The following is a 26,224-nucleotide window of genomic DNA, read 5'->3' as shown; positions in this document are numbered from 1 at the left end:
CCCAATAATTCTATGGGGCAACTAACCCTCTTCCTTACACATTCCTCTTGCAGGTGCTGTATCATCACCTGAATTACCTTTCTTTGCATTTCTACTGTATACTGACTATACGTGTCATACACTTCGTCTGGCGGTATCGATGAATCCGAGATCCATCGAACCGCATCTTTAGTACAAATTCGTACTTCCTCAGGTGCCGCTCTACGGCACGGAAGGAACCGTTTCTGTACATATATTCTATAATCTTCGTCGTCCTCATCTTGCGATTTTTCAAAATCTATCCTAAACTCAAACAATTTTTTTCAACATGTCCATATACCTTCTGCTCCGTGTCCCTTGAAAGTGCCAAAGCATTCAGATCTCTCACCCCTTGTGGAAGATCTGAATTTTGTAATCTACCCCACATCTCACACAAATGAGTCCCCAAACCTTCAATAAAAACATTTTGCTCGGGAAAACTATTCAAATTAGATAATGTGGAAAAAACATTAACTTGATCACCTTTCTCCATGCAATGCTTAGCCCATGCAAACAATTCCTGTTTCTGATCTGCAGAAACAGTACTACGAGTCACAATCTTTGATCCTGCACCTGGATCGACTTCAGTCAATACGGGGCCACTCGGGAGCGGAGGTATAGGTAAATTTAATAAAGGTGCAACTATCGGTACAAAAGGAAGGGGCGGCGCGATAGGCGGAGGAACAACAACCAAAGGACTAGGAACAATAGGCTGTACAGGGGGAACAGGAATAACAACAGGAGCGACAACAGGAACGGGCAGAGCGCCCAAAATAGGGGCATACGGAGGTGGCGCTGAAGCATCAGGCCTGCGTTCATTTAATAACTTCTCAATAAATTCCTCAGAAACATGGAAATCTTAAGAGGGGTACATTTTCTGGATTCCGAGTGAAAAGGCTCTATCCATATTTTTAACTGATTCTGACCGCTTTTCTTTATCATATAATAATGCTTTTTCGGCGTTTGTTTTATGACGACGTGCATGTTTATCCCTACTTTTAAGCTGCTGCAATGCTTCTTTCTTCCAATTCTGTAACACGTCAAAGGCTGCTGGTCTAGCCTTTTTCTTTAACAAGATCGATTCTAAGTATTCAATACGGGGGATCTCAAAAATACCGTTGATTGGCCACTGAAATTCGGATGCATGTCTGGTCTGTCTGTGCCAAATATCATGAAATACTATACTTCCAATGCCATACTTACAGTACATAGTACACACCGGCGACCCCTCCTGTGGTGCCGGGCGGCTAAATTCCAAGGATTGTCGATCGCTGCGGAACAGAGCCCTAAAGCAGCTAGACAATTTCCCAGGCATTTCACAAAAAATTGGTGTTACCTGGTTCAATAATTGTGTCTGCAGATACAATACGCCAAATTCAAATTGTCAGGGTTAAATTAAGAGCCGGGTCACGCCTGCACCTGACCAAACCTAAGGAGGACCGTACGGTTTACCAAAGAACTTACCTAACAAATTTTACCTTGTGTTTGGTGGTTTCGGCAAATCTGCCCGCCTCAAAATTGGACCCTCGTCAAGATGCCGTGTCAGACCACACGACTATCGTCCAAGGATCGGATCATGCAGCGCTGACGAGGTATCGCGTCTCGATCGGTCGGGCCCGCAGAATCACACCGTCCTATCCCAGTTGGATAGTCTGCGTCAACCTTCAATGATCCGGCATCAATCTTGAGGGTCCCTATTCGGGCGCCAACTGTGGAAACAGAGAAATTGATATGAGGCCGGGAAGCCCAAAGGAAACACACCAACACAGGTTACAAAGAACATACAAAGTGCTTTATTCAAAAGCTACAACAATTACCAAAAAGTCAATTGACAAACGGATAGCTATTCGGCCCTCAGAGTAACAGAACGAACTATCAACGGTAGTTCGCCGTGTTAGTGTGAGAGAGACCGTACATTGGGATACTCAGGTTTTTATACTTTTTATACAGCTCTGGCCAACCCCCTCACGGGTTAACCATTCTTAGAACCAGGCCTAGAGTTCATTGCCAGGTCAATCCCATAATGTATGCATCTCGATCAGTTTCGCTGATACAGTTGTTCATTTACGCACAGGTCAGGGATAGGACAAGGTCTCAGTTCGCGACCCCAACAAGTGGCCTGCAGGCATATTACTTATTCATGTGTGCGGAGGTCACAACGGCCAGAATCCCACTCGAAATGTCATTCGGCCTCCATTTTGATGTTCAGGGTGACTTCCACACTACAAGAGAACCTAAAATGGCGGCTAAATCCAAGATGGCGATTTACACAGTACATTAAGGTCAAGACCTTGCCGCGGAATCTATTTACACAATGTTTTTTAGACAACTTGGCGTAGGCCAACACACATTCAAACAATGCAATAGGAGGTATAATATTATTTCGATTCCGACAAGTGCAGGCACTGCTTTCCTCTAATGACTAAGCCTCCCAGGGCTGACTTTGCAGGGAGTTTATTCCACAGCATAACTCTACCCACTGCAGGCACTGCTTTCTTCTAAAGACTAAGCCTCCCAAGGCCGACTTCACAGGCAGTTTATTCCACAGCATAATTCTACCCACTGCAGGCACTGCTTTCCTCTAATGACTAAGCCTCCCAAGGCTGCCTTTGCAGGGAGCTTATTCAACAGCATAACTCTACCCTCTGCAGGCACTGCTTTCCTCTTTTGACAAAGACTCCCACGGCTGCCTTTGCGGGGAGCTTCTTCCACAGCATAACTCTACGCATTGCAGGCACTGCTTTCCTCCTATGACTAAGCCTCCCAAGTCTGCCTTCGTGGGGAGCGTATTCCATAGCATAACTCCACCCAATGCAGCCAGTTCTTTCCTCTAATGACTGAGCCTCCCAAGGCCGCCTTTCTGGCCTTATTCCATAGAATAACTCTACCCACTGAAGGCCCTGCTTTCCTCTAAAGACAAAGCCTCCCATGGCCGCCTTCGTGGAAAGCTTCTTCCACAGCATAACTCTACCCATTGCAGCACTGCTTTCCTCTAATGACTAAGCCTCCCAAGGCCGCCTTCGCGGGGAGCTTGTTTCACAGCATAACTCTACCCAGTGCAACCAGTGCTTTTCTGTAATAACTAAGCCTCCCAAGGCCACCCTGGAAGGGAGTTTATTCCACAGCATAACTCTACCCACTGCATCCAGTGCTTTCCTCTAATGACTAAGCCTCCCAAGACCGCCTTTGCAGGGAGTTTATTCAACAGCATAACTCTACCCACTGCAGCCAGTGCTTTCCTCTAATGACTGAGCCTCCCAGGGCCGACTTCGCAGGGAGTTTATTCCACAGCATAACTCTACCTACTGCAGGCACTGCTTTCTTCTAAAGACTAAGCCTCCCAAGGCTGACTTCATAGGGAGTTTATTCCACAGCATAACTCTACCCACTGCAGGCACTGCTTTCCTCTAGTGACTACTCCTCCCAAGGCTGCCTTCACAGGGAGTTTCTTCCACATCATAACTCTACCCACTGCAGCCACTTCTTTCCTCTAATGACTAAGCCTCCCAGGGCCAACTTCGCAGGGAGCGTATTCCACAGCATAACTCTACCCAATGCAGGCACTACTTTCCTCTAATGACAAAGCCTCCCAGAGCCGACTTTGCAGCGAGTTTATTCCATAACAGAACTCTACCTACTGCAGGCACAGCTTTCCTCTAATGACTAAGCCTCCCAGGGCCGACTTCGCAGGGAGTTTATACCACAGCATAACTCTACCTACTGAGGGCACTGCTTTCTTCTAAAGACTAAGCCTCCCAAGGCCGACTTCACAGGGAGTTTATTCCACAGCATAACTCTACCCACAGCAGGCACTGCTTTCCTCTAATGACTAAGCCTCCCAAGGCTGCGTTTGCAGGGAGCTTATTCAACAGCATACCTCTACCCTCTGCAGGCACTGCTTTCCTCTTTTGACAAAGACTCCCATGGCTGCCTTTGCGGGGAGCTTCTTCCACAGCATAACTCTACGCATTGCAGGCACTGCTTTCATCTAATGACTAAGCCTCCCAGGGCTGACTTCTCCGGGTGCTTATTCCATAGCATAACTCTACCCACTGCAGGCAATGCTTTCCTCTAATGACTTAGCCTCCCAAGGCTGCCTTCGCACTGAGTTTATTCCACAGTATAACTCTACCTATTGCAGGAACTGTTTTCCTCTAGTGACTAAGTCTCCCAAGGTTGCCTTTGCAGGGAGCTTCTTCTACAGCTTAACTCTACCCACTGCAGGCACTGCTTTCCTCTGATCACTAAGCCTCCCAAGGCCACCTTCGCAGGGAGCTTCTTCCACAGCATAACTCTACCCGCTGCAACCAGTGCTTTCCCCTAATGACTAAGCCTCCCAGGGCTGACTTCTCCGGGTGCTTATTCCACAGCATAACTCTACCTATTGCAGGCACTGCTTTCCTCTAATGACTAAGCCTCCCAAGGCCGCCTTTGCTGGGAACTTCTTCCATAGCATAACTCTACCCTCTGCAGGCACTGCTTTCCTCTTTTGACAAAGCCTCCCAAAGCTGCCTTTGCGGGGAGCTTCTTCCACAGCATAACTCTACGCATTGCAGGCACTGCTTTCCTCTAATGATTAAGCCTCCCAAGTCTGCCTTCGTGGGGAGCATCTTCCACAGCATAACTCTACCTGCTGCAACCAGTGCTTTCCCCTAATGACTAAGCCTCCCATAGCCGCCTTCGCGGGAGCTTCTTCCACAGCATAACTCTACCTATTGCAGGCACTGCTTTTCTCTAATGACTAAGCCTCGCAAGGCCGCCTTACCTGGGAGCTTCTTCCACAGCATAACTCTACCCACTGCAGGCACTGCTTTCCTCTATTGACTTAGCCTCCCAAGGCTGCCTTCGCACCGAGTTTATTCCACAGCATAACTCTACCTATTGCAGGCACTGCTTTCCTCTAATGACTAAACCCCCCATGGCCGCCTTCACTGGGAGCTTATTCCACAGCATAACTCTACCCTCTGCAGGCACTGCTTTCTTCTAATGACTAAGCCTCCCAAGGCCGCCTTCGCACTGAGTTTATACCACAGCATAACTCTACCTATTGCAGGCACTGCTTTCCTCTAATTACTGAGCCTCGCAAGGCCGCCTTCGCTGGGATCTTATTCCACAGCATAACTCTACCCTCTGCAGGCACTGTTTTCCTCTAGTGACTAAGCCTCCCAAGGCTGCCTTTGCAGGGAGCTTCTTCCACAGCTTAACTCTACCCGCTGCAACCAGTGCTTTCCCCTAATGACTAAGCATCCCAAGGCCGCCTTCGCAGGAGCTTCTTCCACAGCATAACTCTACCCGCTGCAACCAGTGCTTTCCCCTAATGACTAAGCCTCCCAAGGCTGCCTTTGCAGGGAGCTTATTCAACAGCATAACTCTACCCTCTGCAGGCACTGCTTTCCTCTTTTGACAAAGCCTCCCAAGGCTGCCTTTGCGGGGAGCTTCTTCCACAGCATAACTCTACGCATTGCAATCACTGCTTTCCTCTAATGACAAAGCCTCCCAAGTCCGCCTTGGTGGGGACCGTATTCCATAGCATAACTATACCCACTGCAACCAGTGCTTTCCTCTGATGACTAAGCCTCTCAAGACTGCCTTTGCAGGGAATTTATTCCACAGCTTAACTCTACCCACTGCAGCCAGTGCTTTCCTCTAATGACTAAGCCGGCCAAGGCCACCTTCGCTGGGAGTTCATTCCACAGCATAACTCTACCCACTGCAGGCACTGCTTTCCTCTAATGACTAAGCCTCTCAAGGCTGCCTTTGCAGGGAGCTTATTCAACAGCATAACTCTACCCTCTGCAGGCACTGCTTTCCTCCTTTGACAAAGCCTTCCAAGGCTGCCTTTGCGGGGAGCTTCTTCCACAGCATAACTCTACGCATTGCAGTCACTGCTTTCCTCTAATGACTAAGCCTCCCAAGTCCTCCTTGGTGGGGAGCGTATTCCATAGCATAACTCTACCCAATGCAGCCAATTCTTTCCTCTAATGACTGAGCCTCCCAAGGCCGCGTTTCTGGCCTTATTCCATAGAATAACTCTAGCCACTGCAACCAGTGCTTTTCTCTAATGACTAAGCCTCCCAAGGCCACCCTGGAAGGGAGTTTATTCCACAGCATAACTCTACCCACTGCATCCAGTGCTTTCCTGTGATGACTAAGCCTCCCAAGACCGCGTCGCACTGAGTTTATTCCACAGCATAACTCTACCGATTGCAGGCACTGGTTCCTCTAATGACTAAGCCTCCCAAGGCTGCCTTTGCAGGGAGCTTATTCAACAGCATAACTCTAGCTACTGCAGGCACTGCTTTCCTCTAATGACTAAGCCTTCCAAGGCCGCCTTCACAGGGAGCTTATTCCGAAGCATAAATCTAACCTCTGCAAGCACTGCTTTCCTCTTTTGACTAAGCCTCCCAAGGCTGCCTTTGCGGGGAGCTTCTTCCACAGCATAACTCTACGCACTGCAGGCATTGCTTTCCTTTAATGACTAAGCCTCCCAAGTCCGCCTTTGTGGCGAGCTTATTCCATAGCATAACTCTACCCAATGCAGCCAGTTCTTTCCTCTAACGAGTGAGCCTCCCAAGGCCGCATTTTTGGCCTTATTCCATAGAATAACTCTACCTACTGAAGGCACTGCTTTCCTCTAAAGACTAAGCCTCCCATGGCCGCCTTCGTGGAAAGCTTCTTCCACAGTATAACTCTACCCATTGCAGGCACTGCTTTCCTCTAATGACTAAGCTTCCCAAAGCCACCTTCACAGGGAGCTTGTTTCACAGCATAACTCTACCCACTGCAACCAGTGCTTTTCTCTAATGACTAAGCCTCCCAAGGCCACCCTTGAAGGGAGTTTATTCCACAGCATAACTCTACCCACTGCAGCCAATGCATTCCTCTAATGACTAAGCCTCCCAAGGCCTCCTTTGCAGGGAGTTTATTCCACAGCATAACTCTACCCACTGCAGCCAGTGCTTTCCTCTAACGACTAAGCCGGCCAAGGCCACCTTCGCGGGGAATTCATTCCACAACATAACTCTACCCACTGCAGGCACTGCTTTCCTCTAATGATTAAGCCTCCCAAGGCTGCTTTTTGCGGGGAGCTTCTTCCACAGCATAACTCTACCCACTGCAGGCACTTCTTTCCTCTAGTGACTAAGCCTCAATGGTCGCCTTCGTGGGAAGCTTCTTCCACAGCATAACTCTACCCATTGCAGGCACTGCATTCCTCTAATGACTAAGCCTCCCAAGGCCGCCTTCGCGGGAAGCTTGTTGCACAGCATAACTCAACCCACTGCAACCAGTGCTTTCCTCTAATGGCTAAGCCTACCAAGGCCACCTTTGCAGGGAGTTTATTCCACAGCATAACTCTACCCACTGCAGCCAGTGCTTTCCTCTAATGACTAAGCCTCCCAAGGCCACCTTTGCAGGGAGTTTATTCCACAGCATAACTCTACCCACTGCAGCCAGTGCTTTCCTCTAATGACTACATCTCCCAAGGCTGCCTTTGTGGGAAGCTTATTCCACAGTATAACTCTACCAACTGCAGGCACTGCTTTCCTCTAATGACTAAGCCTCCCAAGCCCACCTTCACAGGGAGTTTATTCCACAGCATAACTCTATCCACTGCAGCCAGTGCTTTCCTCTAATGACTAAGCCTACCAAGGCCACCTTTGCAGGGAGTTTATTCCACAGCATAACTCTACCCACTGCAGCCAGTGTTTTCCTCTAATGTCTAAGACTCCTTAGGCTGCCTTTGTGGGGAGCTTCTTCCACAGCATAACTCTACATACGCGCTGCAGGCACTGCTTTCCTCTAATGACTAAGCCTCCCAAGTCTGCCTTCGTGGGGAGCTTATTCCATAGCATAACTCTACCCAATGCAGCCAGTTCTTTCCTCTAATGACTAAGCCTCCCAAGGCCACCCTGGAGAGGAGTTTATTCCACAGCATAACTCTACCCACTGCATCCAGTGCTTTCCTCTGATGACTAAGCCTCCCAAGACCGCCTTTGCAGGGAGTTTATTCCACAGCATAACTCTACCCACTGCAGCCAGTGCTTTCCTCTAATGACTAAGCCGGCCAAGGCCACCTTCGCGGGGAGTTCATTCCACAGCATAACTCTACCCACTGCAGGCACTGCTTTCCTCTAATGACTTAACCTCCCAAGGCCGCCTTCGCAGGAGCTTCTTCCACAGCATTACTCTACCCACTGCAGGCACTGGTTCCTCTAATGACTAAGCCTCCCAAGGCTGCCTTTGCAGGGAGCTTCATCCACAGCATAACTCTACCCTCTGCAGGCACTGCTTTCTTCTAATGACTAAGCCTACCAAGGCTGCCTTTGCAGGGAGCTTATTCAACAGCATAACTCTACCCTCTGCAGGCACTGCTTTCCTCTTTTGACAAAGCCTCCCAAGGCTGCCTTTGCGGGGAGCTTCTTCCAGAGCATAACTCTACGCATTGCAGTTACTGCTTTCCTCTAATGACTAAGTCTCCCAAGTCCGCCTTGGTGGGGAGCGTATTCCATAGCATAACTCTACCCAATGCAGCCAGTTCTTTCCTCTAATGACTGAGCCTCCCAAGGCCACCTTTCTGGCCTTATTCCATAGAATAACTCTACCCACTGCAACCAGTGCTTTTCTCTAATGACTAAGCCTCCCAAGGCCACCTTGGAGAGGAGTTTATTCCACAGCATAACTCTACCCACTGCATCCAGTGCTTTCCTCTGATGCCTAACCCTCCCAAGACCGCCTTTGCAGGGAGTTTATTCCACAGCATAACTCTACCCACTGCAGCCAGTGCTTTCCTCTAATGACTAAGCCGGCCAAGGCCACCTTCGCTGGGAGTTCTTTCCACAGCATAAATCCACCCACTGCAGGCACTGCTTTCCTCTAATGACTAAGCCTCCCAAGGCTGCCTCTGCAGGGAGCTTATTCAACAGCATAACTCTACCCTCTGCAGGCACTGCTTTGATCTTTTGACAAAGCCTCCCAAGGCTTCCTTTGCGGGGAGCTTCTTCCACAGCATAACTCTACGCATTGCAGTCACTGCTTTCCTCTAATGACTAAGCCTCCCAAGTCCGCCTTGGTGGGGAGCGTATTCCATAGCATAGCTCTACCCAATGCACCCAGTTCTTTCCTCTAATGACTGAGCCTCCCAAGGCCGCGTTTCTGGCCTTATTCCATAGAATAACTCTAGCCGCTGCAACCAGTGCTTTTCTCTAATGACTAAGCCTCCCAAGGCCACCCTGGAAGGGAGTTTATTCCACAGCATAACTCTACCCACTGCATCCAGTGCTTTCCTGTGATGACTAAGCCTCCCAAGACCGCGTCGCACTGAGTTTATTCCACAGCATAACTCTACCGATTGCAGGCACTGCTTACCTCAAATGACTAAACCTCCCAAGGCCGCCTTCGCAGGAGCTTCTTCCACAGCATAACTCTACCCACTGCAGGCACTGGTTCCTCTAATGACTAAGCCTCCCAAGGCTGCCTTTGCAGGGAGCTTATTCAACAGCATAACTCTACCCTCTGCAGGCACTGCTTTCCTCTTTTGACAAAGCCTCCCAAGGCTGCCTTTGCGGGGAGCTTCTTCCACAGCATAACTCTACGCGTTGCAGTCACTGCTTTCCTCTAATGACTAAGCCTCCCAAGTCCGCCTTGGTGGGGAGGTTATTCCATAGCATAACTCTACCCAATGCAGCCAGTTCTTTCCTCTAATGACGGAGCCTCCCAAGGCCGCGTTTCTGGCCTTATTCCATAGAATAACTCTAGCCACTGCAACCAGTGCTTTTCTCTAATGACTAAGCCTCCCAAGGCCACCCTGGAAGCGAGTTTATTCCACAGCATAACTCTACCCACTGCATCCAGTGCTTTCCTCTGATGACTAAGCCTCCCAAGACCGCCTTCGCACTGAATTTATTCCACAGCATAACTCTACCTATTGCAGGCACTGCTTTCCTCTAATGACTAAACCTCCCAAGGCCGCCTTCGCAGGAGCTTCTTCCACAGCATAACTCTACCCACTGCAGGCACTGGTTCCTCTAATGACTAAGCCTCCCAAGGCTGCCTTTGCAGGGAGCTTATTCAACAGCATAAATCTACCTACTGCAGGCACTGCTTTCCTCTAATGACTAAGCCTCCCAAGGCCGCCTTCACAGGGAGCTTATTCCGAAGCATAAATCTACCCTCTGCAAGCACTGCTTTCCTCTTTTGACTAAGCCTCCCAAGGCTGCCTTTGTGGGGAGCTTCTTCCACAGCATAACTCTACGCACTGCAGGCACTGCTTTCCTCTAATGACTAAGCCTCCCAAGGCCACCTTCGTGGGGAGCTTATTCCACAGAATAACTCTACCCACTGCAGGCACTGCTTTCCTCTAATGACTAAGCCTCCCAAGGCCACTTTCGCAGGGAGCTTATTCAACAGCATAACTCTACCTACTGCAGGCACTGCTTTCCTCTAATGACTAAGCCTCCCAAGGCCGCCTTCACAGGGAGCTTATTCCGAAGCATAAATCTACCCTTTGCAGGCACTGCTTTCCTCTTTTGACTAAGCCTCCCAAGGCCGCCTTTGCGGGGAGCTTCTTCCACAGTATAACTCTACCCACTGCAGGCACTGCTTTCCTCTGATCACTAAGCCTCCCAAGGCCACCTTCGCAGGGAGCTTCTTCCACAGCATAACTCTACCCGCTGCAACCAGTGCTTTCCCCTAATGACTAAGCCTCCCAAGGCAGAATTCGCGGGAGCTTCTTCCACAGCATAACTCTACCCACTGCAGGCACTGCTTTCCTTTAATGACTTAGCCTTCCAAGGCCACCCTGGAGAGGAGTTTGTTCCACAGCATAACTCTACCCACTGCATCCAGTGCTTTCCTCTGATGACTAAGCCTCCCAAGACCGCCTTTGCAGGGAGTTTATTCCACAGCATAACTCTACCCACTGCAGCCAGTGCTTTCCTCTAATGACTTAGCCGGCCAAGGCCACCTTCGCGGGGAGTTCATTCCACAGCATAACTCTACCCAGTGCAGGCACTGCTTTCCTCTAATGACTAAGCCTCCCAAGGCTGCCTTTGCAGGGAGCTTATTCAACAGCATAACTCTACCCTCTGCAGGCACTGCTTTCCTCTTTTGACAAAGCCTCCCAAAGCTGCCTTTGCGGGGAGCTTCTTCCACAGCATAACTCTACGCATTGCAGGCACTGCTTTCCTCTAATGACTAAGCCTCCCAAGTCTGCCTTCATGGGGAGCGTAGTCCATAGCATAACTCTACCCAATGCAGCCAGTTCTTTCCTCTAATGACTGAGCCTCCCAAGGCCGCCTTTCTGGCATTATTCCATAGAATAACTCATCCCATTGGAGGCACTGCTTTCCTCTAAAGACTAAGCCTCCCAAGGCCACCTTCGCAGGGAGCTTCTTCAACAGCATAACTCTACCCGCTGCAACCAGTGCTTTCCCCTAATGACTAAGCCTCCCATGGCCGCCTTCGCGGGAGCTTCTTCCACAGAATAACTCTACCTATTGCAGGCACTGCTTTTCTCTAATGACTAAGCCTCCCAAGGCCACCTTCCCTGGGAGCTTCTTCCACAGCATAACTCTACCCACTGCAGGCACTGCTTTTCCTCTAATGACTAAGCCTCCCAAGGCCACCTTTGCAGGGAGTTTATTCCACAGCATAACTCTACCTATTGCAGGCACTGCTTTCCTCTAATGACTAAACCCCCCATGGCCGCCTTCACTGGGAGCTTATTCCACAGCATAACTCTACCCTCTGCAGGCACTGCTTTCTTCTAATGACTAAGCCTCCCAAGGCCCCCGTCGCACTGAGTTTATACCACAGCATAACTCTACCTATTGCAGGCACTGCTTTCCTCTAATTACTGAGCCTCGCAAGGCCGCCTTCGCTGGGAGCTTATTCCACAGCATAACTCTACCCTCTGCAGGCACTGTTTTCCTCTAGTGACTAAGCCTCCCAAGGCTGCATTTGCAGGGAGCTTCTTCCACAGCTTAACTCTACCCGCTGCAACCAGTGCTTTCCCCTAATGACTAAGCCTCCCAAGGCCGCCTTCGTAGGAGCTTCTTCCACAGCATAACTCTACCCGCTGCGACCAGTGCTTTCCCCTAATGACTAAGCCTCCCAAGGCTGCCTTTGCAGGGAGCTTATTCAACAGCATAACTCTACCCTCTGCAGGCACTGCTTTCCTCTTTTGACAAAGCCTCCCAAGGCTGCCTTGCGGGGAGCTTCTTCCACAGCATAACTCTACGCATTGCAGTCACTGCTTTCCTCTAATGACTAAGCCTCCCAAGTCCGCCTTGGGGGGGAGCGTATTCCATAGCATAACTCTACCCAATGCAGCCAGTTCTTTCCTCTAATGACTGAGCCTCCCAAGGCCACCTTTCTGGCCTTATTGCATAGAATAACTCTACCCACTGCAACCAGTGCTTTTCTCTAATGACTAAGCCTCCCAAGGCCACCTTGGAGAGGAGTTTATTCCACAGCATAACTCTACCCACTGCATCCAGTGCTTTCCTCTGATGACTAAGCCTGCCAAGACCACCTTTGCAGGGAGTTTATTCCACAGCATAACTCTACCCACTGCAGGCACTGCTTTCCTCTAATGACTAAGCCTCCCAAGGCTGCCTTTGCAGGGAGCTTATTCAACAGCATAACTCTACCCTCTGCAGGCACTGCTTTGCTCTTTTGACAAAGCCTCCCAAGGCTTCCTTTGCAGGGAGCTTCTTCCACAGCATAACTTTACGCATTGCAGTCACTACTTTCCTCTAATGACTAAGCCTCCCAAGTCCGCCTTGGTGGGGAGCGTATTCCATAGCATAACTCTACCCAATGCAGCCAGTTCTTTCCTCTAATGACTGAGCCTCCCAAAGCCGCGTTAGTGGCCTTATTCCATAGAATAACTCTAGCCGCTGCAACCAGTGCTTTTCTCTAATGACTAAGCCTCCCAAGGCCACCCTGGAAGGCAGTTTATTCCACAGCATAACTCTACCCACTGCATCCAGTGCTTTCCTCTGATGACTAAGCCTCCCAAGACCGCCTTCGCACTGAGTTTATTCCACAGCATAACTCTACCTATTGCAGGCACTGCTTTCCTCTAATGACTAAACCTCCCAAGGCCTCCTTCGCAGGAGCTTCTTCCACAGCATAACTCTACCCACTGCAGGCACTGGTTCCTCTAATGACTAAGCCTCCTAAGGCTGCCTTTGCAGGGAGCTTATTCAACAGCATAACTCTACCCTCTGCAGGCACTGCTTTGCTCTTTTGACAAAGCCTCCCAAGGCTGCCTTTGCGGGGAGCTTCTTCCACAGCATAACTCTACGCATTGCAGTCACTGCTTTCCTCTAATGACTAAGCCTCCCAAGTCCGCCTTGGTGAGGAGCGTATTCCATAGCATAACTCTACCCAATGCAGCCAGTTCTTTCCTCTAATGACTGAGCCTCCCAAGGACGCGTTTCTGGCCTTATTCCATAGAATAACTCTAGCCGCTGCAACCAGTGCTTTTCTCTAATGACTAAGCCTCCCAAGGCCACCCTGGAAGGGAGTTTATTCCACAGCATAACTCTACCCTCTGCATCCAGTGCTTTCCTGTGATGACTAAGCCTTCCAAGACCGCATTCGCACTGAGTTTATTCCACAGCATAACTCTACCTATTGCAGGCACTGCTTTCCTCTAATGACTAAACCTCCCAAGGCCGCCTTCGCAGGAGCTTCTTCCACAGCATAACTCTACCCGCTGCAGGCACTGGTTCCTCTAATGACTAAGCCACCCAAGGATGCCTTTGCAGGGAGCTTATTCATCAGCATAACTCTACCTACTGCAGGCACTGCTTTCCTCTAATGACTAAGCCTCCCAAGGCAGCCTTCACAGGGAGCTTATTCCGAAGCATAAATCTACCCTCTGCAAGCACAGCTTTCCTCTTTTGACTAAGCCTCCCAAGGCTGCCTTTGCGGGGATGTTCTTCCACAGCATAACTCTACGCACTGCAGGCACTGCTTTCCTCTAATGACTAAGCCTCCCAAGGCCGCTTTCGCAGGGAGCTTATTCAACAGCATAACTCTACCTACTGCAGGAACTGCTTTCCTCTAATGACTAAGCCTCCCAAGGCCGCCTTCACAGGGAGCTTATTCCGAAGCATAAATCTACCCTTTGCAGGCACTGCTTTCCTCTTTTGACTAAGCCTCCCAAGGCCGCCTTTGCGGGGAGCTTCTTCCACAATATAACTCTACCCACTGCAGGCACTGCTTTCCTCTGATCACTAAGCCTCCCAAGGCCACCTTCGCAGGGAGCTTCTTCCACAGCATAACTCTACCCGCTGCAACCAGTGCTTTCCCCTAATGACTAAGCCTCCCAAGGCAGCCTTCGCGGGAGCTTCTTCCACAGCATAACTCTACCCACTGCAGGCACTGCTTTCCTCTAAAGACTAAGCCTCCCAAGGCCACCCTGGAGAGGAGTTTATTCCACAGCATAACTGTACCCACTGCATCCAGTGCTTTCCTCTGATGACTAAGCCTCCCAAGACCGCCTTTGCAGGGAGTTTATTCCACAGCATAACTCTACCCACTGCAGCCAGTGCTTTCCTCTAATGACTAAGCCGGCCAAGGCCACCTTCGCGGGGAGTTCATTCCACAGCATAACTCTACCCACTGCAGGCACTGCTTTCCTCTAATGACTAAGCCCCCCAAGGCTGCCTTTGCAGGGAGCTTATTCAACAGCATAACTCTACCCTCTGCAGGCACTGCTTTCCTCTTTTGACAAAGCCTCCCAAAGCTGCCTTTGCGGGGAGCTTCTTCCACAGCATAACTCTACGCATTGCAGGCACTGCTTTCCTCTAATGACTATGCCTCCCAAGTCTGCCTTCGTGGGGAGCGTAGTCCATAGCATAACTCTACCCAATGCAGCCAGTTCTTTCCTCTAATGACTGAGCCTCCCAAGGCCGCCTTTCTGGCCTTATTCCATAGAATAACTCATCCCACTGAAGGCACTGCTTTCCTCTAAAGACTGAGCCTCCCAAGGCCACCTTCGCAGGGAGCTTCTTCCACAGCATAACTCTACCCGCTGCAACCAGTGCTTTCCCCAAATGACTAAGCCTCCCATGGCCGCCTTCGCGGGAGCTTCTTCCACAGCATAACTCTACCTATTGCAGGCACTGCTTTTCTCTAATGACTAAGCCTCCCAAGGCCGCCTTCCCTGGGAGCTTCTTCCACAGCATAACTCTACCCACTGCAGGCACTGCTTTCCTCTAATGACTTAGCCTCCCAAGGCTGCCTTCGCACTGAGTTTATTCCACAGCATAACTCTACCTATTGCAGGCACTGCTTTCCTCTAATGACTAAACGTCCCAAGGCCGCCTTCGCTGGGAGCTTATTCCACAGCATAACTCTACCCTCTGAAGGCACTGCTTTCTTCTAATGACTAAGCCTCCCAAGGCCGCCGTCGCACTGAGTTTATACCACAGCATAACTCTACCTATTGCAGGCACTGCTTTCCTCTAATTACTGAGCCGCGCAAGGCCACCTTCGCTGGGAGCTTATTCCACAGCATAACTCTACCCTCTGCAGGCACTGTTTTCCTCTAGTGACTAAGCCTCCCAAGGCTGCCTTTGCAGGGAGCTTCTTCCACAGCTTAACTCTACCCGCTGCAACCAGTGCTTTCCCCTAATGACTAAGCCTCCCAAGGCCGCCTTCGTAGGAGCTTCTTCCACAGCAGAACTCTACCCGCTGTGACAAGTGCTTTCCCCTAATGACTAAGCCTCCCAAGGCTGCCTTTGCAGGGAGCTTATTCAACAGCATAACTCTACCCTCTGCAGGCACTGCTTTCCTCTTTTGACAAAGCCTCCCAAGGCTGCCTTTGCGGGGAGCTTCTTTCACAGCATAACTCTACGCATTGCAGTCACTGCTTTCCTCTAATGACTAAGCCTCCCAAGTCTGCCTTGGTGGGGAGCGTATTCCATAGCATAACTCTACCCAATGCAGCCAGTTCTTTCCTCTAATGACTGAGCCTCCCAAGGCCACCTTTCTGGCCTTATTGCATAGAATAACTCTACCCACTGCAACCAGTGCTTTTCTCTAATGACTAAGCCTCCCAAGGCCACCTTGGAGAGGAGTTTATTCCACAGCATAACTCTACCCACTGCATCCAGTGCTTTCCTCTGATGACTAAGCCTGCCAAGACCGAATTTGCAGGGAGTTTATTCCACAGCATAACTCTACCCACTGCAGCCAGTGCTTTCCTCCAATGACTAAGCAGGCCACGGCCACCTTTGCGGGGAGTTCATTCCACAGCATAACTCTACCCACTGCAGGCACTGCTTTCCTCTAATGACTAAGCCTCCCAAGGCTGCCTTTGCAGGGAGCTTATTCAACAGCATAACTCTACCCTCTGCAGGCACTGCTTTGCTCTTTTGACAAAGCCTCCCAAGGCGGCCTTTGCAGGGAGCTTCTTCCACAGCATAACTCTACGCATTGCAGTCACTGCTTTCCTCTAATGACTAAGCCTCCCAAGTCCGCCTTGGTGGGGAGCGTATTCCATAGCATAACTACCCAATGCAGCCAGTTCTATCCTCTAATGACTGAGCCTCCCAAGGCCGCGTTAGTGGCCTTATTCCATAGAATAACTCTAGCCGCTGCAACCAGTGCTTTTCTCTAATGACTAAGCCTCCCAAGGCCACCGTAGAAGGGAGTTTATTCCACAGCATAACTCTACCCACTGCATCCAGTGCTTTCCTCTGATGACTAAGCCTCCCAAGACCACCTTCGCACTGAGTTTATTCCACAGCATAACTCTACCTATAGCAGGCACTGCTTTCCTCTAATGACTAAACCTCCCAAGGCCGCCTTCGCAGGAGCTTCTTCCACAGCATAACTCTACCCACTGCAGGCACTGGTTCCTCTAATGACTAAGCCTCCCAAGGCTGCCTTTGCAGGGAGCTTATACAACAGCATAACTCTACCCTCTGCAGGCACTGCTTTCCTCTAATGACTAAGCCTCCCAAGGCCACTCTGGAGAGGAGTTTATTCCACAGCATAACTCTACCCACTGCATACAGTGCTTTCCTCTGATGACTAAGCCTCCCAAGACCGCCTTTACATTGAGTTTATTCCACAGCATAACTCTACCCACTGCAGCCAGTGCTTTCCTCTAATGACTAAGCCGGCCAAGGCCACCTTCGCGGGGAGTTCATTCCACAGCATAACTCTACCCACTGCAGGCACTGCTTTCCTCTAATGACTAAGCCCCCCAAGGCTGCCTTTGCAGGGAGCTTATTCAACAGCATAACTCTACCCTCTGCAGGCACTGCTTTCCTCTTTTGACAAAGCCTCCCAAAGCTGTCTTTGCGGGGAGCTTCTTCCACAGCATAACTCTACCCACTGCAGGCACTGCTTTCCTCTAATGACTTAGCCTCCCATGGCTGCCTTCGCACTGAGTTTATTCCACAGCATAACTCTACCTATTGCAGGCACTGCTTTCCTCTAATGACTAAACCTCCCAAGGCCGCCTTCGCAGGAGCTTCTTCCACAGCATAACTCTACCCATTGCAGCACTGCTTTCCTCTAATGACTAAGCCTCCCAAGGCCGCCTTCGCGGGGAGCTTGTTTCACAGCATAGCTCTACCCAGTGCAACCAGTGCTTTTCTGTAATAACTAAGCCTCCCAAGGCCACCCTGGAAGGGAGTTTATTCCACAGCATAACTCTACCCACTGCATCCAGTGCTTTCCTCTAATGACTAAGCCTCCCAAGACCGCCTTTGCAGGGAGTTTATTCAACAGCATAACTCTACCCACTGCAGGCACTGCTTTCCTCTAGTGACTACTCCTCCCAAGGCTGCCTTCACAGGGAGTTTCTTCCACATCATAACTCTACCCACTGCAGCCACTTCTTTCCTCTAATGACTAAGCCTCCCAGGGCCAACTTCGCAGGGAGCGTATTCCACAGCATAACTCTACCCAATGCAGGCACTACTTTCCTCTAATGACAAAGCCTCCCAGAGCCGACTTTGCAGCGAGTTTATTCCATAACAGAACTCTACCTACTACAGGCACAGCTTTCCTCTAATGACTAAGCCTCCCAGGGCCGACTTCGCAGGGAGTTTATACCACAGCATAACTCTACCTACTGAGGGCACTGCTTTCTTCTAAAGACTAAGCCTCCCAAGGCCGACTTCACAGGGAGTTTATTCCACAGCATAACTCTACCCACTGCAGGCACTGCTTTCCTCTAATGACTAAGCCTCCCAAGGCTGCCTTTGCAGGGAGCTTATTCAACAGCATACCTCTACCCTCTGCAGGCACTGCTTTCCTCTTTTGACAAAGACTCCCATGGCTGCCTTTGCGGGGAGCTTCTTCCACAGCATAACTCTACCTATTGCAGGCACTGCTTTCCTCTAATCACTAAGCCTCCCAAGGCCGCCTTTGCTGGGAGCTTCTTCCATAGCATAACTCTACCCACTGCAGGCAATGCTTTCCTCTAATGACTTAGCCTCCCAAGGCTGCCTTCGCACTGAGTTTATTCCACAGTACAACTCTACCTATTGCAGGAACTGTTTTCCTCTAGTGACTAAGTCTCCCAAGGTTGCCTTTGCAGGGAGCTTCTTCTACAGCTTAACTCTACCCACTGCAGGCACTGCTTTCCTCTGATCACTAAGCCTCCCAAGGCCACCTTCGCAGGGAGCTTCTTCCACAGCATAACTCTACCCGCTGCAACCAGTGCTTTCCCCTAATGACTAAGCCTCCCAGGGCTGACTTCTCTGGGTGCTTATTCCACAGCATAACTCTACCTATTGCAGGCACTGCTTTCCTCTAATGACTAAGCCTCCCAAGGCCGCCTTTGCTGGGAACTTCTTCCATAGCATAACTCTACCCTCTGCAGGCACTGCTTTCCTCTTTTGACAAAGCCTCCCAAAGCTGCCTTTGCGGGGAGCTTCTTCCACAGCATAACTCTACGCATTGCAGGCACTGCTTTCCTCTAATGATTAAGCCTCCCAAGTCTGCCTTCGTGGGGAGCTTCTTCCACAGCATAACGCTACCTGCTGCAACCAGTGCTTTCCCCTAATAACTAAGCCTCCCATAGCCGCCTTCGCGGGAGCTTCTTCCACAGCATAACTCTACCTATTGCAGGCACTGCTTTTCTCTAATGACTAAGCCTCGCAAGGCCGCCTTACCTGGGAGCTTCTTCCACAGCATAACTCTACCCACTGCAGGCACTGCTTTCCTCTATTGACTTAGCCTCCCAAGGCTGCCTTCGCACCGAGTTTATTCCACAGCATAACTCTACCTATTGCAGGCACTGCTTTCCTCTAATGACTAAACCCCCCAAGGCCGCCTTCGCTGGGAGCTTATTCCACAGCATAACTCTACCCTCTGCAGGCACTGCTTTCTTCTAATGACTAAGCCTCCCAAGGCCGCCTTCGCACTGAGTTTATACCACAGCATAACTCTACCTATTGCAGGCACTGCTTTCCTCTAATTACTGAGCCTCGCAAGGCCGCCTTCGCTGGGAGCTTATTCCACAGCATAACTCTACCCTCTGCAGGCACTGTTTTCCTCTAGTGACTAAGCCTCCCAAGGCTGCCTTTGCAGGGAGCTTCTTCCACAGCTTAACTGTACCCGCTGCAACCAGTGCTTTCCCCTAATGACTAAGCATCCCAAGGCCGCCTTCGCAGGAGCTTCTTCCACAGCATAACTCTACCCTCTGCAACCAGTGCTTTCCCCTAATGACTAAGCCTCCCAAGGCTGCCTTTGCAGGGAGCTTATTCAACAGCATAACTCTACCCTCTGCAGGCACTGCTTTCCTCTTTTGACAAAGCCCCCCAAGGCTGCCTTTGCGGGGAGCTTCTTCCACAGCATAACTCTACGCATTGCAATCACTGCTTTCCTCTAATGACAAAGCCTCCCAAGTCCGCCTTGGTGGGGACCGTATTCCATAGCATAACTATACCCACTGCAACCAGTGCTTTCCTCTGATGACTAAGCCTCTCAAGACTGCCTTTGCAGGGAATTTATTCCACAGCTTAACTCTACCCACTGCAGCCAGTGCTTTCCTCTAATGACTAAGCCGGCCAAGGCCACCTTCGCGGGGAGTTCATTCCACAGCATACCTCTACCCACTGCAGGCACTGCTTTCCTCTAATGACTAAGCCTCTCAAGGCTGCCTTTGCAGGGAGCTTATTCAACAGCATAACTCTACCCTCTGCAGGCACTGCTTTCCTCCTTTGACAAAGCCTTCCAAGGCTGCCTTTGCGGGGAGCTTCTTCCACAGCATAACTCTACGCATTGCAGTCACTGCTTTCCTCTAATGACTAAGCCTCCCAAGTCCGCCTTGGTGGGGAGCGTATTCCATAGCATAACTCTACCCAATGCAGCCAATTCTTTCCTCTAATGACTGAGCCTCCCAAGGCCGCGTTTCTGGCCTTATTCCATAGAATAACTCTAGCCACTGCAACCAGTGCTTTTCTCTAATGACTAAGCCTCCCAAGGCCACCCTGGAAGGGAGTTTATTCCACAGCATAACTCTACCTATTGCAGGCACTGCTTTCCTCTAATGACTAAACCTCCCAAGGCCGCCTTCGCAGGAGCTTCTTCCACAGCATAACTCTACCCACTGCAGGCGCTGGTTCCTCTAATGACTAAGCCTCCCAAGGCTGCCTTTGCAGGGAGCTTATTCAACAGCATAACTCTACCTACTGCAGGCACTGCTTTCCTCTAATGACTAAGCCTTCCAAGGCCGCCTTCACAGGGAGCTTATTCCGAAGCATAAATCTAACCTCTGCAAGCACTGCTTTCCTCTTTTGACTAAGCCTCCCAAGGCTGCCTTTGCGGGGAGCTTCTTCCACAGCATAACTCTACGCACTGCAGGCATTGCTTTCCTCTAATGACTAAGCCTCCCAAGTCCGCCTTTGTGGCGAGCTTATTCCATTGCATAACTCTACCCAATGCAGCCAGTTCTTTCCTCTAACGAGTGAGCCTCCCAAGGCCGCCTTTTTGGCCTTATTCCATAGAATAACTCTACCTACTGAAGGCACTGCTTTCCTCTAAAGACTAAGCCTCCCATGGCCGCCTTCGTGGAAAGCTTCTTCCACAGTATAACTCTACCCATTGCAGGCACTGCTTTCCTCTAATGACTAAGCTTCCCAAAGCCACCTTCACAGGGAGCTTGTTTCACAGCATAACTCTACCCACTGCAACCAGTGCTTTTCTCTAATGACTAAGCCTCCCAAGGCCACCCTTGAAGGGAGTTTATTCCACAGCATAACTCTACCCACTGCAGCCAATGCTTTCCTCTAATGACTAAGCCTCCCAAGGCCTCCTTTGCAGGGAGTTTATTCCACAGCATAACTCTACCCACTGCAGCCAGTGCTTTCCTCTAACGACTAAGCCGGCCAAGGCCACCTTCGCGGGGAATTCATTCCACAACATAACTCTACCCACTGCAGGCACTGCTTTCCTCTAATGATTAAGCCTCCCAAGGCTGCTTTTTGCGGGGAGCTTCTTCCACAGCATAACTCTACCCACTGCAGGCACTTCTTTCCTCTAGTGACTAAGCCTCAATGGTCGCTTCGTGGGAAGCTTCTTCCACAGCATAACTCAACCCACTGCAACCAGTGCTTTCCTCTAATGGCTAAGCCTACCAAGGCCACCTTTGCAGGGAGTTTATTCCACAGCATAACTCTACGCACTGCAGCCAGTGCTTTCCTCTAATGACTAAGCCTCCCAACGCCACCTTTGCAGGGAGTTTATTCCACAGCATAACTCTACCCACTGCAGCCAGTGCTTTCCTCTAATGACTACACCTCCCAAGGCTGCCTTTGTGGGGAGCTTATTCCACAGTATAACTCTACCAACTGCAGGCACTGCTTTCCTCTAATGACTAAGCCTCCCAAGCCCACCTTCACAGGGAGTTTATTCCACAGCATAACTCTATCCACTGCAGCCAGTGCTTTCCTCTAATGACTAAGCCTACCAAGGCCACCTTTGCAGGGAGTTTATTCCACAGCATAACTCTACCCACTGCAGCCAGTGTTTTCCTCTAATGACTAAGACTCCCTAGGCTGCCTTTGTGGGGAGCTTCTTCCACAGCATAACTCTACATACGCGCTGCAGGCACTGCTTTCCTCTAATGACTAAGCCTCCCAAGTCTGCCTTCGTGGGGAGCTTATTCCATAGCATAACTCTACCCAATGCAGCCAGTTCTTTCCTCTAATGACTGAGCCTCCCAAGGCCGCCTTTCTGGCCTTATTCCATAGAATAACTCTACTCACTGCATCCAGTGCTTTTCTCTAATGACTAAGCCTCCCAAGGCCACCCTGGAGAGGAGTTTATTCCACAGCATAACTCTACCCACTGCATCCAGTGCTTTCCTCTGATGACTAAGCCTCCCAAGACCGCCTTTGCAGGGAGTTTATTCCACAGCATAACTCTACCCACTGCTGCCAGTGCTTTCCTCTAATGACTAAGCCGGCCAAGGCCACCTTCGCGGGGAGTTCATTCCACAGCATAACTCTACCCACTGCAGGCACTGCTTTCCTCTAATGACTAAACCTCCCAAGGCCGCCTTCGCAGGAGCTTCTTCCACAGCATTACTCTACCCACTGCAGGCACTGGTTCCTCTAATGACTAAGCCTCCCAAGGCTGCCTTTGCAGGGAGCTTATTCAACAGCATAACTCTACCCTCTGCAGGCACTGCTTTCCTCTTTGACAAAGCCTCCCAAGGCTGCCTTTGCGGGGAGCTTCTTCCACAGCATAACTCTGCGCGTTGCAGTCACTGCTTTCCTCTAATGACTAAGCCTCCCAAGACCGCCTTTGCAGGGAGTTTATTCCACAGCATAACTCTACACACTGCAACCAGTGCCTTTCTCTAATGACTAAGCCTCCCAAGGCCACCCTGGAAGGGAGTTTATTCCACAGCATAACTCTACCCACTGCATCCAGTGTTTTCTTCTGATGACTAAGCCTCCCAAGACCGCCTTCGCATTGAGTTTATTCCACAGCATAACTCTACCTATTGCAGGCACTGCTTTCCTCTAATGACTAAACCTCCCAAGGCCGCCTTCGCAGGAGCTTCTTCCACAGCATAACTCTACCCACAGCAGGCACTGGTTCCTCTAATGACTAAGCCTCCCAAGGCTGCCTTTGCAGGGATTTTATTCAACAGCATAAATCTACCTACTGCAGGCACTGCTTTCCTCTAATGACTAAGCCTCCCAAGGCCGCCTTCACATGGAGCTTATTCCGAAGCTAAAATCTACCCTCTGCAAGCACTGCTTTCCTCTTTTGACTAAGCCTCCCAAGGCTGCCTTTGCGGGGAGCTAATTCCACAGCATAACTCTACGCACTGCAGGCACTGCTTTCCTCTAATGACTAAGCCTCCCAAGGCCGTCTTCGTGGGGAGCTTATTCCACAGAATAACTCTACCCACTGCAGGCACTGCTTTCCTCTAATGACTAAACCTCCCAAGGCCGCTTTCGCAGGGAGCTTATTCAACAGCATAACTCTACCTACTGCAGGCACTGCTTTCCTCTAATGACTAAGCCTCCCAAGGCCGCCTTCACAGGGAGCTTATTCCGAAGCATAAATCTACCCTCTGCAGGCACTGCTTTCCTCTTTTGACTAAGCCTCCCAAGGCCGCCTTTGCGGGGAGCTTCTTCCACAGTATAACTCTACCCACTGCAGGCACTGCTTTACTCTGATCACTAAGCCTCCCAAGGCCACCTTCGCAGGGAGCTTCTTCCACAGCATAACTCTACCCTCTGCAACCAGTGCTTTCCCCAAATGACTAAGCCTCCCAAGGCAGCCTTCGCGGGAGCTTCTTCCACAGCATAACTGTACCCACTGCAGGCACTGCTTTCCTCTAATGACTAAGCCTCCCAAGGCTGCCTTTGCAGGGAGCTTATTCAACAGCATAACTCTACCCTCTGCAGGCACTGCTTTCCTCTTTTGACAAAGCCTCCCAAAGCTGCCTTTGCGGGGAGCTTCTTCCACAGCATAACTCTACGCATTGCAGGCACTGATTTCCTCTAATGACTAAGCCTCCCAAGTCTGCCTTCGTGGGGAGCGTATTCCATAGCATAACTCTACCCAATGCAGCCAGTTCTTTCCTCTAATGACTGAGCCTCCCAAGGCCGCCTTTCTGGCCTTATTCCATAGAATAACTCATCCCACTGAAGGCACTGCTTTCCTCTAAAGACTAAGCCTCCCAAGGCCACCTTCGCAGGGAGCTTCTTCCACAGCATAACTCTACCCGCTGCAACCAGTGCTTTCCCCTAATGACTAAGCCTTCCATGGCCGCCTACGCGGGAGCTTCTTCCACAGCATAATTCTACCTATTGCAGGCACTGCTTTTCTCTAATGACTAAGCCTCCCAAGGCCGCCTTCCTTGGGAGCTTCTTCCACAGCATAACTCTACCCACTGCAGGCACTGCTTTCCTCTAATGACTTAGCCTCCCAAGGCTGCCTTCGCACTGAGTTTATTCCACAGCATAACTCTACCTATTGCAGGCACTGCTTTCCTCTAATGACTAAACCTCCCAAGGCCGCCTTCGCTGGGAGCTTATTCCACAGCATAACTCTACCCTCTGCAGGCACTGCTTTCTTCTAATGACTAAGCCTCCCAAGGCTGCCTTTGCAGGGAGCTTCATCCACAGCATAACTCTACCCGCTGCAACCAGTGCTTTCCCCTAATGACTAAGCCTACCAAGGCTGCCTTTGCAGGGAGCTTATTCAACAGCATAACTCTACCCTCTGCAGGCACTGCTTTCCTCTTTTGACAAAGCCTCCCAAGGCTGCCTTTGCGGGGAGCTGCTTCCAGAGCATAACTCTACGCATTGCAGTTACTGCTTTCCTCTAATGACTAAGTCTCCCAAGTCCGCCTTGGTGGGGAGCGTATTCCATAGCATAACTCTACCCAATGCAGCCAGTTCTTTCCTCTAATGACTGAGCCTCCCAAGGCCACCTTTCTGGCCTTATTCCATAGAATAACTCTACCCACTGCAACCAGTGCTTTTCTCTAATGACTAAGCCTCCCAAGGCCACCTTGGAGAGGAGTTTATTCCACAGCATAACTCTACCCACTGCATCCAGTGCTTTCCTCTGATGCCTAACCCTCCCAAGACCGCCTTTGCAGGGAGTTTATTCCACAGCATAACTCTACCCACTGCAGCCAGTGCTTTCCTCTAATGACTAAGCCGGCCAAGGCCACCTTCGCTGGGAGTTCTTTCCACAGCATAAATCCACCCACTGCAGGCACTGCTTTCCTCTAATGACTAAGCCTCCCAAGGCTGCCTCTGCAGGGAGCTTATTCAACAGCATAACTCTACCCTCTGCAGGCACTGCTTTGATCTTTTGACAAAGCCTCCCAAGGCTTCGTTTGCGGGGAGCTTCTTCCACAGCATAACTCTACGCATTGCAGTCACTGCTTTCCTCTAATGACTAAGCCTCCCAAGTCCGCCTTGGTGGGGAGCGTATTCCATAGCATAGCTCTACCCAATGCACCCAGTTCTTTCCTCTAATGACTGAGCCTCCCAAGGCCGCGTTTCTGGCCTTATTCCATAGAATAACTCTAGCCGCTGCAACCAGTGCTTTTCTCTAATGACTAAGCCTCCCAAGGCCACCCTGGAAGGAAGTTTATTCCACAGCATAACTCTACCCACTGCATCCAGTGCTTTCCTGTGATGACTAAGCCTCCCAAGACCGCGTCGCACTGAGTTTATTCCACAGCATAACTCTACCGATTGCAGGCACTGCTTACCTCTAATGACTAAACCTCCCAAGGCCGCCTTCGCAGGAGCTTCTTCCACAGCATAACTCTACCCACTGCAGGCACTGGTTCCTCTAATGACTAAGCCTCCCAAGGCTGCCTTTGCAGGGAGCTTATTCAACAGCATAACTCTAGCCTCTGCAGGCACTGCTTTCCTCTTTTGACAAAGCCTCCCAAGGCTGCCTTTGCGGGGAGCTTCTTCTACAGCATAACTCTACGCGTTGCAGTCACTGCTTTCCTCTAATGACTAAGCCTCCCAAGTCCGCCTTGGTGGGGAGCGTATTCCATAGCATAACTCTACCCAATGCAGCCAGTTCTTTCCTCTAATGACGGAGCCTCCCAAGGCCGCGTTTCTGGCCTTATTCCATAGAATAACTCTAGCCACTGCAACCAGTGCTTTTCTCTAATGACTAAGCCTCCCAAGGCCACCCTGGAAGCGAGTTTTTTTCCACAGCATAACTCTACCCA

The 26,224-nt window shown here is 50.4% G+C and overlaps 1 long non-coding RNA gene across 1 annotated transcript in view; it reads right to left on the bottom strand.

Moving 5' to 3' along the window:
* Nucleotides 1–26,224, bottom strand: part of LOC138527094 (uncharacterized) — a 229,503-nt gene that overhangs the window by 7,520 nt on the left and 195,759 nt on the right. The window contains exon 2 of the long non-coding RNA XR_011283811.1: nucleotides 1,497–1,727. This is a non-coding gene — a long non-coding RNA (uncharacterized lncRNA). The remainder of the gene's footprint in view (nucleotides 1–1,496; nucleotides 1,728–26,224) is intronic.

This window comes from Ambystoma mexicanum, chromosome 14 (assembly GCF_040938575.1).
Source record: "Ambystoma mexicanum isolate Mex_15411 chromosome 14, UKY_AmexF1_1, whole genome shotgun sequence".
Lineage (NCBI taxonomy): Eukaryota > Metazoa > Chordata > Amphibia > Caudata > Ambystomatidae > Ambystoma > Ambystoma mexicanum.
This window is presented reverse-complemented; position numbering and strand designations above follow the sequence as displayed.